The sequence below is a fragment of the Schistocerca nitens genome, chromosome 1, assembly GCF_023898315.1.
Source record: "Schistocerca nitens isolate TAMUIC-IGC-003100 chromosome 1, iqSchNite1.1, whole genome shotgun sequence".
Taxonomy (NCBI): domain Eukaryota; kingdom Metazoa; phylum Arthropoda; class Insecta; order Orthoptera; family Acrididae; genus Schistocerca; species Schistocerca nitens.
The window spans coordinates 853,372,643-853,390,629 of record NC_064614.1 but is presented as its reverse complement, the minus strand read 5'-3'; positions in this window follow the sequence as shown (position 1 = coordinate 853,390,629).

Here is a 17,987-nt window from a genome sequence, read left to right as displayed (position 1 = left end):
GGAGACCATGGCTGCGGTTACCCTTGATGCTGCATCACAGACAGGAGCGCCTGCGATGGTGTACTCAACGACGAACCTGGGTGCACGAATGGCAAAACGTAATTTTTTCGGGTGAATCCAGGTACTGTTTACAGCATCATGATGGTCGCATCCGTGTTTGGCGACATCGCGGTGAACGCACAGTGGAAGAGTGTATTGGCCATCACCATACTGGCGTATCACCCGGCGTAATGGTATGGGGTGTCATTGGATACACGTCTTGGCCACCTCTTGTTCGCATTGACGGCACTTTGAATAGTGGACGTTACATTTCAGATGTGTTACGATCCGTGGCTCTACCCTTCATTCGATCCCTGCGAAACCCTACATTTCAGCAGGAGAATGCACGACCGCATGTTGCAGGTCCTGTAGGGGTCTTTCTGGTTACAGAAAATGTTCGACTGCTGCCCTGGCCAGATTCACCAATTGAAAACGTCTGGTCAATGGTGGCCGAGCAACTGGCTCGTCACAATAAGCCAGTCAGCACTCTTGATGAACTGTGGTATCGTGTTGAAGCTGCATGGGCAGCTGTACCTGTACACGCCATCCAAGCTCTGTTTGACTCATTGCCCAGGCGTATCAAGGCCGTTATATTCTGTTATATTCTGGGTACTGATTTCTCAGGATCTATGCACCCAAATTGCGTGAAAATGTAATCACATGTCAGTTCTAGTATAATATATTTGTCCAGTAAACACCCGTTTATCATCTGCATTTCTTCTTGGTGTAGCAATTTTAATGGCCAGTAGTGTAGTAAATCGAGCCTCACAGCAACGGCAGGTATCCAAAAGGAAGAGTGTGTAGGCTCGCCAGTCTTCAGAGAGAGCAGCACGTAAAAGCCACGTCCCTACAACACTGTCACATCCCAATAAGGACAAGTTAGCAAAACGATGTCCTATTTGCTACAACGTGCACGGGAAGCGTCACTGCCCGTACAGTGACTCAGAGTTCTTCACCTGTCATAAGCATGTCCACGTAGCCAGAATGTACATTAGTCTGAGGCTGTCAACCAGACGCCCATACACCAGTACCAGCGGATGAGTAATTGCGACTTATGCTTTTATTAAAACTGAAAACGCTCTGATGGGATTTGTCGACTTAGGAAAAGTACCAGTCATCGTAAAGTAGTGCAGATGTTTGAAATATTATTTTTATCGGTACACGTTGCAGGAAAAGTTAGGTATCACCCAATATCTACAGGAACCAAGCGGGAGCAATAAGAATAGAGGACCAAAAGATCAGATTAAACAGGGTCCAATACAAGGACACAGGTTTACAATGACGGAAATAAAATAAAAGTTTTGGAGTGAGATTAAGAATCAGGACAAAAGATATAAATGATAAGATTCGCTAAAGGCACAGTTATCCTCGGTGAAAGAGAGGTATTACAGGGCCACTTGAATTTAACGGAGCCTAATGAGTGCAGAATATGGACTGAGAACAATCCAATAAGAGGTGAAAATAATGAAGAACAGGAGAAATTAAATTAGCGATAAGCTTAGCATAAAAATTGCGAACCACACAGGAGTCGAACTGAAGGAATTCCGCTACCCTCGAACCAAAATAAAGTTTGAAGGTCGAAGTAAGGAGGATATAAGAAGCAGACTAGCACAGATAAATAGCACATCACTCACTAAATGTCTACTAATGCTAAACGTAGGCTATTCGAGGAAGAACTTTCTGGTACACACAGGTTTACGAAAGTGAATGGTGGAATGTGGGAAAACGAGAAAAGAAGAGGATGAAAGAGTTTGAGATATGTTGTTACGGAAAGATGAAGAAAATTGAGTTAACTTAAGAAATGAGGACGTCCTCCCCAGATTTGCCGAGGAAAAGAATATTTGGGAAATTAAGTAAAATAAGGGACATGCTCATTGAGCGTGGTTGAGACGCAAACGAACAAGTTCCATGGTACTAGAGAGAACATAGAGCAAAAACGATGAGAGAAAGAGATAGGAAGATTCTGTCAAACAGTTGAGAATGTTTGGGTAAAGTGGTAATATGAGATGAATAAGTTGGCACAGTAAAGCTGATCGTTGGTGCTCGCTTCATACTTGGCAAGGAAAAGCAGTAAACCAAGCTACGACGAAATTAATGATATAGATGATCATTAATTGAAGCTAAAATCTTCTAGGTTGATAACCCACATCATGTTCATGTTTAGATTTCTTCCTCGCAGCTTAACGTTTCGACCCCTCTGCGGCAATCCTCTTCAGGACCTTCTGGTGTCCCCTCTTAACTATAAGGCGGAATAGCTGTGCTCTTAATTAGATTAGCTGCGTAAGGACTTACCACTTTCCCGCCGCAACTGCAACCCCAGCAACAGGTCGTCAGCTATACTGGTCTTATAATCCTATTAAGTGATCCATAAACATGCATGTAAAAGTCAAACTAATCCATAAACATGTAAGTGTAATATTAACTCTTTCTACTGTTACTTCGACGCTGTTGTTGTTGTGGTCTTCAGTCCTGAGACTGGTTTGATGCAGCTCTCCATACTTCGACACTAGCAAGTAATAAATTGAATTGAACGCTTTTAGCACTTTCTGGTTTTAAAGGTATGGAACAAATGTCCACGTGTATAATCTGTCATGCCGTTCAGCCACTTAGGCTGTCAACAACTGTTTAAAGCCCCAGTAAGCGGCACAAAATCTTCTCAAGAGCGTAAGCTTTTATTTCAGTTTCACAGCCACGGATTTACAGACGGCAAGCAGTTACAGAAGTGGTACATCCTCGTAAATAGCATTAGCTAGATGTAACACCTACACCAGTCAGCCAATGGGCGACACCAATGGTCTCAATTTAAACACCAACGCGTATATCTGGATTTATACACTTGAGGTCACAGATAATATATTTATCCAAATACACAACCAGAATTATTACTGGCAAAATTCGCTAAAACCCTAAATTTTTTTCAAGACTGGCCTTGTTGACATTTATTCACTACTCCCCTCCACTGCAGAAATAGGTCAAACAGTGTTATTATAAATTCATTTCTACACGTTCCAGAATAACCTGCTACCATTTGGAGTGGCCAGAGCACCACTGTCTTTTCGAAACTGCTTCTCGACATCATACTGTGTCCTAATTACCTTCTCGATATAATTTTCATGAAATCTATTTAAGAGGAATATAATGCTAATTTACAGACATTTTTAGTCACGTATAAAAAACGGGACTGTGGTGGTAGCTGGGCAATTATCACTTAACTGAACCAATCTTAAAATACATAGATAATATTTTTAATAAGACCAGGCTCTACGAGGGATACTGATAAGCTTCCAGTCACACGAAATTTTAAGTGTTACAATCATTTCTGTATGAACTACTGTATTGTGACAGATTTATAGTCCATGAAGCTTCCACTAACCCAACACTGCAAAAACGACGTTAAGTATGAGTTATCCAGTGCATGCAAGGAAGCCTTTCTGTAATAATAAAAAAAAATGTGTCGAGCGACATTCACGCCAGAAAAGCATCCCACCGTGGCAGCCCAAGCTTCACAGTATGGAGAATGGGCAATGCTGTTACACAAATATGCCAATGGCACAAAGCAGCCAATATTGATGATATAAAAGACTTTGACAATGGCTCAAGGTCATTACTACTAGATCAAAAAGTTGGTTTTGGCAGTTAGTTGAAGGAGGTAAAGACATGTGTACCTGTACGGAACAATTCACTAATACTGAAACATTTAGATATTACATTCGGTATCGGACGGCATCTGATGGCCACCTATTGTACTTAAGCCTACCTGTGTAGGCCTAGTCCATTGTATTCCTATACACTGGAATGTTTTGATAAGATTGAGGTGCTCTTGCTATAGTGTCTCGTACACATGCAACGTTTTGTGCTATGTATGTTAACTACTTTCCATTGTTGCCTTTGCAGCTGAAAAATTCTGGTGATAGATGAAAGCTACAATAAAACCCGTAAAACTGTAAATTTTGTACAATAAAAGTGATAATTGTAGACTCTTAATATTTTTGTGTCATTTATTGGCAAACTTACACCTCGTCGGGATATAAATGAGGTTAGACTGTTTCTTATTTTTATTATTTTAAAGGTAAATAGGAATCTAGTGGGAAGTATAGTGAAAATTTGATTTAAGAAATGTTATTTGGTACGATAAATTAATCCTAAATATAGTACAATTAAAATTCGGAACAATTCTGTGGCAGTCAGATTAGTGAACCAAGAGGTGGAGTTATGTGAGTCAAGAGTGAGCTAAGGGGTACTATAAAAAATTACACGGCGTTTAAGGTACAATTTGAAGTAATGACACAATTATGACGCCATTTCGATTTTTGTACATTTTTTATAAAACAACAATTTTAGATTACCAGTAGAAAGAAATTTTAGAGACATATAGAAATACAATTTTTAATTTGCAGAACAGTTTGGGAAAAATCGCAAGTTAGGCAAAGTAAGACGAATCATTTTATAAGCATTTTACAGTGCTTTCAAGGTATTAGATTTTAATCATAATAAGCAGTGCTGTTTTTATAATGTATATTTTGTAGTCAAAAGACTACAGAGGATGTGAAAAAAATATTACTCTAAATGTAGGCTAATTTCAATCCTGTTCCTAGAATTTTCCTTGTGCTTCTCCTTCTCCTCGCTTGCCACTCGCACCAAACCGCTCCTGTCTCCTTTTGTTATGCCACTTAATAATTTCTTATACGATAATGCCAACAGAAGTTTCATTATACGTTTATTTCAATCGTCAGGAATCAGCTCAAATTCCATGAATCTGAAAATATGGAAATGTAAACCAAGTACGATAGGCTGCACAACCGTCATTGTGCCATTATTTTTGTTGTTAACTTCACACTAGTTTTACGAAATGTTGTCTGGGTGGTTGCTATTTTATACTGATTAACTGATGTATGTCATTTTCAAAGTCTGCGTCCTGGAGAATAACTTTGGTTTGAGACATTCCTTCCCTGTATAACGCTTATTCAGTTGCCTCCAGTTACGAAATTTTATTCATAATAGCAGACATAGCAATACATAAGCCACACCTGTTGTTCACTATAATTACTGCATTCCATGACTTACTTTTTGTAAACATTTACTTTTTTTCTGGTGTAGTCATTTACACGATTTAACTGGTTAAACACTTTTCTTGTTAACAAACAACTGCCTCATTACACCCCAGCCTTAGCACATCCTAGTGGATTATTCTGTTTGTATCAACCTTGATCGTTGAGGTCATCTTGCACTTGCCTGTTATGAGGCAATGTTGACCAGATACTAAATATCCATTTGGACATATTTCTACTGGGTCAAAGCAGTGGCATTAAGCATTTGGTAAACTTCAACCTATACTTCCTAAATTATGGCTCCACTTAATCGGTGAGAATGTAATAAGTGTAGTATTTTTACTGATTCTTTTTGTTTGTAGCCTTTAAGAACGACATAACGTTGGAACGTATATGGCAAACTGGAACAATAAAATTGTTGTCAAGACGTCTCAGAGAGCTTAACGGATCATAAGGAATTTTAAAGACATGGCTTTGAATCACAGGTCATTCAGATTCGCTTGAAATCATCATTGGGTCATTTGTACAAAATACACCGTCCGTCCAGCAAATTACGAGGCTGATTTTATTTCTGGCGTATAAGCGACATCACCTGTAAACAATAGATGTGCTTTCGACAGTCATTTGTGTGCAGGCCGTGTTACGTAGCAGATGTGCGACCGTTGTGAGACAACGTTGTTGCGTCGCAAATCACAATGCAGCAACAACTCTAATCAGATATTCACGATATTCTCTAGAATGCTTTGAAGAAGAGGAAAGTGTGCGAATCTTGACCCCCGAATAAAAACAACGACTAGTGGACGCCTGCCGCGACGTGGTTCAAATGCATAGCGCGGAGAACTCTTTTCTGGAAATAACCACAATTCGAGAGGAGACTTATCAGTACTAACCTACTATGGAACGACAAAGGTTCTAAATTCACAAGAAGCGTCAAGGATTTGACGATATAACTGATAATCAGGCCAATACGACATTCGAGTTGATTACAAAGAAGAACTTTCCTGACAGTTTCACATGGTTGTGTGACTATTCTGTGTTTTGTGCTTAAGTAGAAGGAGAATATGCTGAATACCTGAAGCGTTAAATGCACCATGTTAAAGTTTCAATTTTTTAAAATCCAGTCTCGAAACTTTCTGGACTGACAGGCTATGAAGAAGTCTTTTCTAAAGAGGTATAAATTACGCAGTATTATACTTCCTTAAAGGTCACTTGTTCATATCCCGTCAGTCCAGGCTACTTGTTCATACCCCATCAGTCCAAAAACTTTCGAGACTAGGTTAAAAAAACAGAAACGCTAATGTATATATATATATATATATATATATATATATATATATATATATATATATATATATATACTCCTGGAAATGGAAAAAAGAACACATTGACACCGGTGTGTCAGACCCACCATACTTGCTCCGGACACTGCGAGAGGGCTGTACAAGCAATGATCACACGCACGGCACAGCGGACACACCAGGAACCGCGGTGTTGGCCGTCGAATGGCGCTAGCGGCGCAGCATTTGTGCACCGCCGCCGTAGGTGTCAGCCAGTTTGCCGTGGCATACGGAGCTCCATCGCAGTCTTTAACACTGGTAGCATGCCGCGACAGCGTGGACGTGAACCGTATGTGCAGTTGACGGACTTTGAGCGAGGGCGTACAGTGGGCATGCGGGAGGCCGGGTGGACGTACCGCCGAATTGCTCAACATGTGGGGCGTGAGGTCTCCACAGTACATCGATGTTGTCGCCAGTGGTCGGCGGAAGGTGCACGTGCCCGTCGACCTGGGACCGGACCGCAGCGACGCACGGATGCACGCCAAGACCGTAGGATCCTACGCAGTGCCGTAGGGGACCGCACCGCCACTTCCCAGCAAGTTAGGGACACTGTTGCTCCTGGGGTATCGGCGAGGACCATTCGCAACCGTCTCCATGAAGCTGGGCTACGGTCCCGCACACCGTTAGGCCGTCTTCCGCTCACGCCCCAACATCGTGCAGCCCGCCTCCAGTGGTGTCGCGACAGGCGTGAATGGAGGGACGAATGGAGACGTGTCGTCTTCAGCGATGAGAGTCGCTTCTGCCTTGGTGCCAATGATGGTCGTATGCGTGTTTGGCGCCGTGCAGGTGAGCGCCACAATCAGGACTGCATACACCCGAGGCACACAGGGCCAACACCCGGCATCATGGTGTGGGGAGCGATCTCCTACACTGGCCGTACACCACTGGTGATCGTCGAGGGGACACTGAATAGTGCACGGTACATCCAAACCGTCATCGAACCCATCGTTCTACCATTCCTAGACCGGCAAGGGAACTTGCTGTTCCAACAGGACAATGCACGTCCGCATGTATCCCGTGCCACCCAACGTGCTCTAGAAGGTGTAAGTCAACTACCCTGGCCAGCAAGATCTCCGGATCTGTCCCCCATTGAGCATGTTTGGGACTGGATGAAGCGTCGTCTCACGCGGTCTGCACGTCCAGCACGAACGCTGGTCCAACTGAGGCGCCAGGTGGAAATGGCATGGCAAGCCGTTCCACAGGACTACATCCAGCATCTCTACGATCGTCTCCATGGGAGAATAGCAGCCTGCATTGCTGCGAAAGGTGGATATACACTGTACTAGTGCCGACATTGTGCATGCTCTGTTGCCTGTGTCTATGTGCCTGTGGTTCTGTCAGTGTGATCATGTGATGTATCTGACCCCAGGAATGTGTCAATAAAGTTTCCCCTTCCTGGGACAATGAATTCACGGTGTTCTTATTTCAATTTCCAGGAGTGTATATATATATATATATATATATATATATATATATATACACTCCTGGAAATTGAAATAAGAACACCGTGAATTCATTGTCCCAGGAAGGGGAAACTTTATTGACACATTCCTGGGGTCAGATACATCACATGATCACACTGACAGAACCACAGGCACATAGACACAGGCAACAGAGCATGCACAATGTCGGCACTAGTACAGTGTATATCCACCTTTCGCAGCAATGCAGGCTGCTATTCTCCCATGGAGACGATCGTAGAGATGCTGGATGTAGTCCTGTGGAACGGCTTGCCATGCCATTTCCACCTGGCGCCTCAGTTGGACCAGCGTTCGTGCTGGACGTGCAGACCGCGTGAGACGACGCTTCATCCAGTCCCAAACATGCTCAATGGGGGACAGATCCGGAGATCTTGCTGGCCAGGGTAGTTGACTTACACCTTCTAGAGCACGTTGGGTGGCACGGGATACATGCGGACGTGCATTGTCCTGTTGGAACAGCAAGTTCCCTTGCCGGTCTAGGAATGGTAGAACGATGGGTTCGATGACGGTTTGGATGTACCGTGCACTATTCAGTGTCCCCTCGACGATCACCAGTGGTGTACGGCCAGTGTAGGAGATCGCTCCCCACACCATGATGCCGGGTGTTGGCCCTGTGTGCCTCGGTCGTATGCAGTCCTGATTGTGGCGCTCACCTGCACGGCGCCAAACACGCATACGACCATCATTGGCACCAAGGCAGAAGCGACTCTCATCGCTGAAGACGACACGTCTCCATTCGTCCCTCCATTCACGCCTGTCGCGACACCACTGGAGGCGGGCTGCACGATGTTGGGGCGTGAGCGGAAGACGGCCTAACGGTGTGCGGGACCGTAGCCCAGCTTCATGGAGACGGTTGCGAATGGTCCTCGCCGATACCCCAGGAGCAACAGTGTTCCTAATTTGCTGGGAAGTGGCGGTGCGGTCCCCTACGGCACTGCGTAGGATCCTACGGTCTTGGCGTGCATCCGTGCGTCGCTGCGGTCCGGTCCCAGGTCGACGGGCACGTGCACCTTCCGCCGACCACTGGCGACAACATCGATGTACTGTGGACACCTCACGCCCCACGTGTTGAGCAATTCGGCGGTACGTCCACCCGGCCTCCCGCATGCCCACTATACGCCCTCGCTCAAAGTCCGTCAACTGCACATACGGTTCACGTCCACGCTGTCGCGGCATGCTACCAGTGTTAAAGACTGCGATGGAGCTCCGTATGCCACGGCAAACTGGCTGACACTGACGGCGGCGGTGCACAAATGCTGCGCAGCTAGCGCCATTCGACGGCCAACACCGCGGTTCCTGGTGTGTCCGCTGTGCCGTGCGTGTGATCATTGCTTGTACAGCCCTCTCGCAGTGTCCGGAGCAAGTATGGTGGGTCTGACACACCGGTGTCAATGTGTTCTTTTTTCCATTTCCAGGAGTATATATATATATATATATATATATATATATATATATATATATATATATATGAGTTTACGGAAAGGCCCACAACAAGCATGAGCTTTTATACACTCACGGTTCAACGACCGACAAGTAACAGAAAGCTCTGACTCAGAAACAACAAACATGCAAATCGTATTCTACAAACTACGACAGTAGAGAAAATATAAGTCTTAAGGAGACTCAAATACACCAACAGAATGTCCGAAGATACAGCTAGCTACTATAGCCGTAATCGCAATAACTCATACACATTGTCAACTTTGGTAACTGCAAGGAGGCTGAAAGTTAATAGAAGGATGCAGATAAACGCAACGAAAAATCTCCACAAGAATGGCACACAAGTTACCAAGATTGAGAACAGCAGTAATTAGACATCTAATGACAACTAAAGATTATTGAAAATTTTCTTTAACTACTTCGAGACTGGATTTTTCGTCACGAAGCCTGTGAGAAACATTCATGGAGAATAAGGGTGGCGAATAAGAACATGTAAATCAGCTCTTGTTTGTTTATGAAGGAATTGTGAACAAAATCAGTGAATTCACAAAAACCAACGTTAGCTTGAACTGTGAACAACGAATCCGCTCATGTACGTTGTTGTTAGACAGACACGTAAAATTTTGCACAAAGAAGTCGGATTGTTTAAATAACTGTACGGAGATGGTGATGTAAATGGCTTGTAAATAATGAATATCATGATCAACGCAGAGGCCTGCTGCTTAAATAAAATAATTTTATTCACCATCAGGTTCGATCACACCCATCATCATCAGGTCCATAAAATATCAACTCATTTTACTTAAGTGTGCTGCCAATAATAAAACACAATCTGAGTTATTCTTTGATAATGATGCGTACTGATAAAAAAGCACGACACGAGAGTTGTGATGCTCAGAAGACGTCGGCCACAAGCGTAGTCTTTGATTTTTTTGTGATTTAATAACGATCCAAATCATCTAAATTGATACCACAAAGGTTTTATTCGAGCTGTATGCTACTTTGGTAGTCAAGACATTCTTTAAACATTTAAATAGTGTAAAGTAATACAAATACGAAATGTGACAAATCTACTATAACATAACATACAACGTAATGTAACTTGAAACTGTGAGGTAAACGTATATGTATTTCACAGATCTCATTTTTGTATCTATTAATTGCATTATGTACATATATATGTTAAGATTCGTTCATTGCTATCTAATTCTAAGAGTACATTGTATGTCTCTGGCTTGAACAACAGGTTTGGTTTTGCGTGCACCAACGCGCAGTGAATGTTGTTTTGGAGTAGGCCTGTGGTTGAGAGGGTGTCGCTATTTGGTTGCCTGTCGAACAGATTGTTCGAGGTTCGAAGCAGGCTACGCTGGGATGGGTCGTTAGTTGTGCAGAATGTTCTACTATGATTTGTGTTATGTGTAGAGCTGCCAGTATATTACTGGTGCGTGGTCTTTAAAGAAACTAATGACTGTCAAGGCCGATAATTTGTGCAAATGAGGCGGAAACGTCGAAATGGGTCTTTGCTTTTTTGTTAACCTGAGCCATCACATACTAAACTTGGCAGATCAGGATCTTAGCATCAGTTAAAGTTTCTCGCCCGCTCCCTCTACAGCCGGCAAGTAAGGAGGAGGATCAGACTTTTGTCCAGCGAGAGGATAATGAGAGCACATTTCAAAGTTATGCATCAACAAGCGTGTGAAGGTGTGCACATCCGCACTTGTGCGTGATTGCGTGCGTGCGTATGTGTGCATGTCTGGTTAAGTCTGTATTACAGCAGTTTTAAGGCACTGAACAGACTTGGTTTTTTGCCAGTCAAGTAAACCGAGAAAAAACACTTTCATTGGTATCTGTAGTTGGGTGTTTTTCTCGGTCGCTCGAGGGTGTACCCACCTCTGACGTGTAATGTATTCCCCGATGTAAAAAAGGGTCCCAAGGGCGCGGCGGCACTAAAGCCACAGTCGCGACCACACCCTGCGAGCAAGGTCTTCAGATAGCAACGCCCGTCGCCTTGACGATCTGATATCCCGCAGAAGACAAACAATGTGCTAACAGACTGGGCGTATTGCATTTGCGTACTTTTAATAGTTGGTCCCTAGCCTGAAAACTGTTTGAAATGCTCGCTGAGTGACCTGAAAAGATTCTGGGCACTCATTTGGGGGACACAGGTTTCTAAAACCTGTCCAGCTACCCGGATGAACCCAAACGCTTCCCTCAACAATATCACGGTTGATTTCCTCCCACATCGCTTTACACCTGTGTTAGTGCTTCTTCTCTTGTGATCTATAATCTTCGTTTATCTTTTCTTAAAATTTTCGCTACTTTGTTCGATGATCCTTTAACTAATAGCGACGTGTTAATCCTCGACATTCGTTTCCACTGTTTTGCTGTTAGTCCCAGTGTAATGTGAGGCTTGTGACTCAAGATTTTCGGTATCGATTTCTGTCTGAGTCTATTATGAAAAGGATTTAGAGATGAAAATCATGTACTTATACCTCAGAGTCTGATGCGACGTTTATTGTGATTTAGTTACGCCGAAATAATGTTTATGGAAAAGATACCTCCTTTACATTCGTAGGGAAAGTAACGTTCATCCTGCTCCGTGATATTACTTAATTCACCTTTTGTTCTTTACTAGTAACCGTTGTAATATTACTTTATTTGATTTTATTTGAGATATAGTGCTTGAAGAACGTAATGCTATATAAAGCACTAATTCTCCACGGTATTTTGCATGTTGCTTTCTCGAAAGCTTCGATCTTACTGGAAAGTTTCACAAAGAACTTGTACACGTCTCTGTCTTAAATCAAACAGCAATCCATTCCAACGACAACGTAGGAAAGAAGAAGAAAAAGAAACGAAAAATAAGATGTAGAGAGAAGCGTATGGTTTCTGAGTAACGTTTATCTGTATACTACAGTGGACAGCAATGATTTCCGATAGTAAGGCAACGTTTACGAGCAAAATTCTGGGACGAATGGACAAGGTTCGAATTATTTTTCCCAGAATTTTGACTTTCCCGTGTTTCCTTCCATGCTCTCCCACAAATGTTATCGAGAGATAAACTAAGTGCATCAGTTTACACGCTTTTGTAAACACACTTCAGAAACTTTTTGTTCTTTCTACACTTTTTTGCAATTGCAGTACTGAGTTCGGCGTAGTTAAGTTGTTGTGTTAAAACTTGTAGTAAATTGATCTGATTAGTGTCAAGTTGAAAGTATTTCATTCTTATCAGTATCAGTTGCAAGGTCTTTGCGGTACAGTGCCACATAGTCATTATTATGTAAGCAAAGTAATTCAGTACTAAAATTCAACATTTATTTCTAATTTGAGTACCAGACGTAGTCATTTATTTTGAACGGAATTATTCGTACAATTCCACTAAATTAAATTACCTTCGTCACTGATATAAACTTTCTAGTTTCACGTTGTCTCCGAATTAGTTACCTCGCATAATCGATACAGTAATATGTGCCACCAAGAGACAAACACACTCCATACCGGTGAAAAATTAATGTATGTTTAGCAGTGTCCCTCCTTATCATCTGAAACTGAAAGCATGTTAATATGAAAATAATGGTAAAATAAGCCAGTGTGTGGAAACGTTAGAGGCATACGTGAGAGGTTACAAAGCTGAAATAAACAACCTTTTTAAATAAATGTAAAACCTTCTTCGTTCATAAAATAATTATAAATGTTAAGACTGAGTGCTACACAGTGATTCAAATCAGGATATTAGCCTCTTATTTGCAATATTAAGCTGCCATGTTCTGCCGATTGCACCTCACCTCGAAGTTCCGAACTGTCACAGTACTCGTGTGATCTGCCTTTCATCCAGATTTCATAATGATTGTCGATAATGTTGAGCAACTACCAGCACCATGGCAATGGATCATCGAGGCTTCTTCTCAGCCTCCACCACAGCCGTTCTTCGCTGCTATCGTGCGTCGAATAAGGAAATGAACGAGTTACCAGAACACGAGATATTTACTACGTTCTTGACTATCCATGTGAGCCATTTTGTTCTATCAAAACTGCAAATAACGTGCGTATAGAAGAGAAGGACGTAATCTGAATTCTTGAAGCGGTTCGTGTTGTTTTGGATACAACGGAGTGCTTTTCATAATTTCCACCTAGGGCGTATTCAACACTGTTATTAAAAATATCGTGCTTTTTTTAGTTTCCATTCGTTGCGTATCTTCTTTGGTTTAAAGCTTGTGTTCAGCGAACACCCGTTTGTCGTTTATATTCTAGTTTTTTACATCTGCCCGTCACCTAGAACTCAGCAGCACCGAAAGACAAGTTTCCGCTAACCATTATTTTAATTTTAATGTGTGGTAGTGATTGTTAGGTGACTGTAAAAGTAGCGCCATGGGTGGGAATGTGGATGATGCTGTGGGTTAGTAGGTATGAGAGAAACATGTCAGGACTGTGGGCTAGTGTTTCACTGGGATTGATTGCAGCGCAGAAACCATTAAAGTGTCAGATAGGAGTCTCCCATGGAGTTGTAGATCATTTAGTCAGTCAAGAAAATCGTAGAAGAATGGAGAAAGATTTGTGCTCTTCAGGCAGAATCAGTTGTGGTGTATTTTGAATTAGATAGGCTGAACGATAGAGACAATGGTAGCTGGGAGAAGGTGACAGGTAATTGACAAAAGGAGAGAACCTCAGAAATACCTTTTCAGATTCAGTCAGCAGTCAGTTGCTCTTGCTATCCGAAACAAGAGAAGAGCATCAGCCAGTTTTTGAGCAAAGAATAATGCACTGGACTCGTAGAAACAACTTTGAGGCTAGTTTCAAAGAAAAGTCATGTTGACAGGTTGGGTGTCAGCTAGATGCTACAGAAAAAGATGGGAGTAGAAGACCAGGGGTCACAAGCGTCTTGAAACCCAGCGTCAGGCTTAGCCAGCTGATAGAGGTCATGGGGGTCTTGTACAGAGATTTTTGATGAAGAGAATCAGATACTAGTAATGGGAGGAGCGGGTAACAGCCTGGCTATCAATTTTGGTTTCAATATTAAATGTGACCTGGAAGAAACAGGAGGAGTACACGCCAGTATTGGATTTGTGGAGGTTTTACAGTGCCATGACTAGCCCTGCGTTAACACAGCAATTAACCATGCAAACAAAGACCTAAGTGGAATGTTTTTCGCTGAAACACGCATATATATGCCACGGCTGTTGCTGCAATTGGGAGATGGGCATACATAATTCATGGCCTGATTAGGAAGGGTAAGGACTGATTATGGAAACATTTCAGAAAGTGTAAGGGGCGCCACAAGCACGCAGGACAAAATCCGTGTAACTGCTGAAATCAGAGAGGCATATTTTTATGTTAGAATCAGTATTGAAAGAAATTAGAGCAGAATAGGACCACAATATATGTAAAAGTATCCAGAAGAATAAAATTAATTTATTCCATCTGAACATTATGGGGTTTGAAAACAAGATACATAAACTTTTGTATGACCGGAAGATGTAGAAAATCGCAAAATATTTATCTGGTAACTGTAAGAATATACAGATCCCCTACTCGAAACTTTAACTATTTATAAGAAATATAGAAGCATTGTTGAGTTTTCTCTCAGACAAGAAAACACAGTTAATAGATTGTGGAGATTTCAATGTGGACGTCTTAAAAGATACAGACAGGAAAAATGAAATGGAACCATTATTTTCTGTATCAATCTAATTTCAGAAGTCAGTTTCCTAACTCTTCCACAGCAAGGCAGTTAACACTGAGTGATAAAATTTTCATAGTTATTGCTCAGGCTGAAGTAATTAATGTGTACCCAGTAGTCAATGAACTATCTGATCATTACGCAAAATTAATGTAAATAAGCAATACAGCACCTTATAGCCCTGAGGAAGGTTAATATGAAACAGTGAAGCTTATTAATAAGATTGGATAAATGTTTTCAGAGTAATTTAAAGGAATTGTAAAGGTGGGGGGTATATATCGAAAGACATGCTAATGTCACATTCAGTTTTGAGAATTGCTTTTCTAAGACGTTATCCAGATAATCTATTAACAAACAAATACACTATGGGTAACGAAAACAATTAAAATCTCGTACAACAGGAACAGGTAATTTGTATGAAGGCCAGAATAAATCAATATCCAACAGTACCTCAAGTCTATAAAAATACTGTAATATTTTAAGGATAGCCAATCATATGTCAGGGAATAAATGCATCCCAAAAGAAATTAATAGTGTGGATAATAAGATGAAAACTCTATAGGATATTGTTAAATGTGAGACGGAACAGCCAGTCAGCGCACAGCAAACTATAACAAGTAAACTGAATGACAATATTGTGACTGATAATTCACCAGTTGTGAGTACTTTTAACAATCACTTCTTAAATGGGGCAGCAAGAATAGGATTAAATAGTACAACTGAAGGGAATATCTTAAAATAAAATAGTTCAGTTGAAGATAATATATTAAAAACATCGTTAAGGAACTGGAAGTAGCACCACAACTATTTCCTGAAATTAATAGAAATCTAAAAATTCTAAAAAAATGGTCATAATGTATTAATGGATTATCAAAAAGAATTCTGAAAAGTTGTTCTAACTTAATGAGTAATGGACTTAATGATATATGTAACGCATGACTGACAAAGGTAATTTTTTCAGCCAAATTAAATTATGCAGTTGTTAAACCTTTTCATAAGAGAGGCGTCATGAAAGACATAATTATCATCCTGTTTCCTTACTGACATCTTTTTCCAGAATATTCGAAAGAGTGATGTACCCAGTAGCAAGTAGAAGTAATTTACATAGCATATCAGTGTTTGGTGTCTGTAAGGGTTGTTCGAATGAGAATGCTATTTGCACGTTCACTAATAAAGTTTTACAAGCCTTAAATAATAAAATATGGGCAGTTGCAATTTTTGTGATCTTTTCAGAGTGTATCATTGTGGAGATCATGTCACACTATAAGAGAAACTCAAGGTGTATGGAGAAGATAGCTTTATACACAGCTGGTTTCAATCATACTCAATAAACAGAAAGCAAGAAGTGTCAAATAACTCAAGCCGTATTGGAATGGTATAAAATTTTAGTGATTGGGGATTAATCGCAAAGAGAGTCCCAAAGGGTTTAATTCTGGGTCTACTCCTACTCCTTGTATTCATGAATGACCTACTAAACATTTAAAAAGCAGACGTTACTAGTGATGTAATAAATTTCATGAGAGAGAATGCCACAGAATTTATTGTTAATTAAGCGTTTCATAGAGTTATGAAGTGGTTCTCTGAAAAAGGACTCTCCCTGAGTTTGGAGAGAACACACTATTTTCAAATCTGTACAACAGAGCTATACGACAGTTGATGCAGCACATGAACGGGCGTCAACAATCACTGTAGAAGGCTCCAAATTTTTGGGTGTACATTTGATAAAAAACTGACTGGAAGAAGCATATTACTGAACTTCTCAAACATTTAAGTGGAGCTACTTTGGTCTTCTTATAAGTACTAGTCTTGAAAACAATCGAATCAACCTTCTGACATATTTTTGTACATTTCTACTCAGTAACACTTTGCGGTTAAATTTTCTGGAGTAACTCATCACTTAGAAAGCATGTATTGATGCACAAAAGCGATCAGTCAGAATAATATGTGGTTTTCGCCTACAGTTATCATGTAGGTATCTCTTGAAAGGGTTGGGCACCATAACAATACATATATTCGCTGACGAAATTTGTCATAAATAAACAATAACAATTTCAGAAGAGCAGTGGTTTCCATATCTACAACACTTGACGAGAAGATGATCTTACACTCTATTAAAAGTGTCACTGACTCAGAAAGAGTTCAAAATGCAACAATGAAAGTTCTTGTTCATTCTCCCAACAACCTAAAATCATTGACAGGTAGCAAAACACGCTTTTAAAACTATCCTAAGATCATTTCTCCTGAACACTCTTTCTACTCCGCTGGCGGATTTCTATTTAAAAACAGAAAGCGTGTAAAAAAAGTACCGCACTTTGTCTTTAAGCGCAGTTCCAAGAGCAGGTTCAAAATCGTTCAAATGGCTCTGAGCAGTATGGGACTTAACATCTGAGGTCATCAGTCTCCTAGAACTTAAAATTACTTAAACCTAACAAACCGAAGGACATAACGCACATCCATGCCCGAGGCAGGATCCGAACATGCGACCGTAGCAGTCGCGCGGTTCCGGACTGCAGCGCCTAGAACCACTCGGCCACCACGGCCGGCTCCAAGTACAGGCCTAAAAATAATTTGTAATATGAAAACTAATCATGTAAACGTGTCCTTTAAACTGACTCGTTCAACAACATTTCCATAAAAGAACCGTTCATATGATCTGTGAAACATGCAACTAATTATCTATCTAACCTGGAAACCAGTATTGTACGAATGCTGTGAGTTTCATCTTGTACTGGATACACAAGAAGCTTCTAGTTCATTTTCTTCCGTGTGTAAAGTAAACTCACCTTCAAAGCAAAGTCTTTTTCATATTATTACAGCTATGTAACAAACATAAATAGGAAGAAATGACTTCGTCCTTAGCTCCAACGTCTGAGGTGTTTTTAAATATTCCCTAGTTAGGAATGCTTAAAAACTGTTATTATGGTTCTTTAATGTTCGAATTAGATCTTTTCCAATGATACATTGC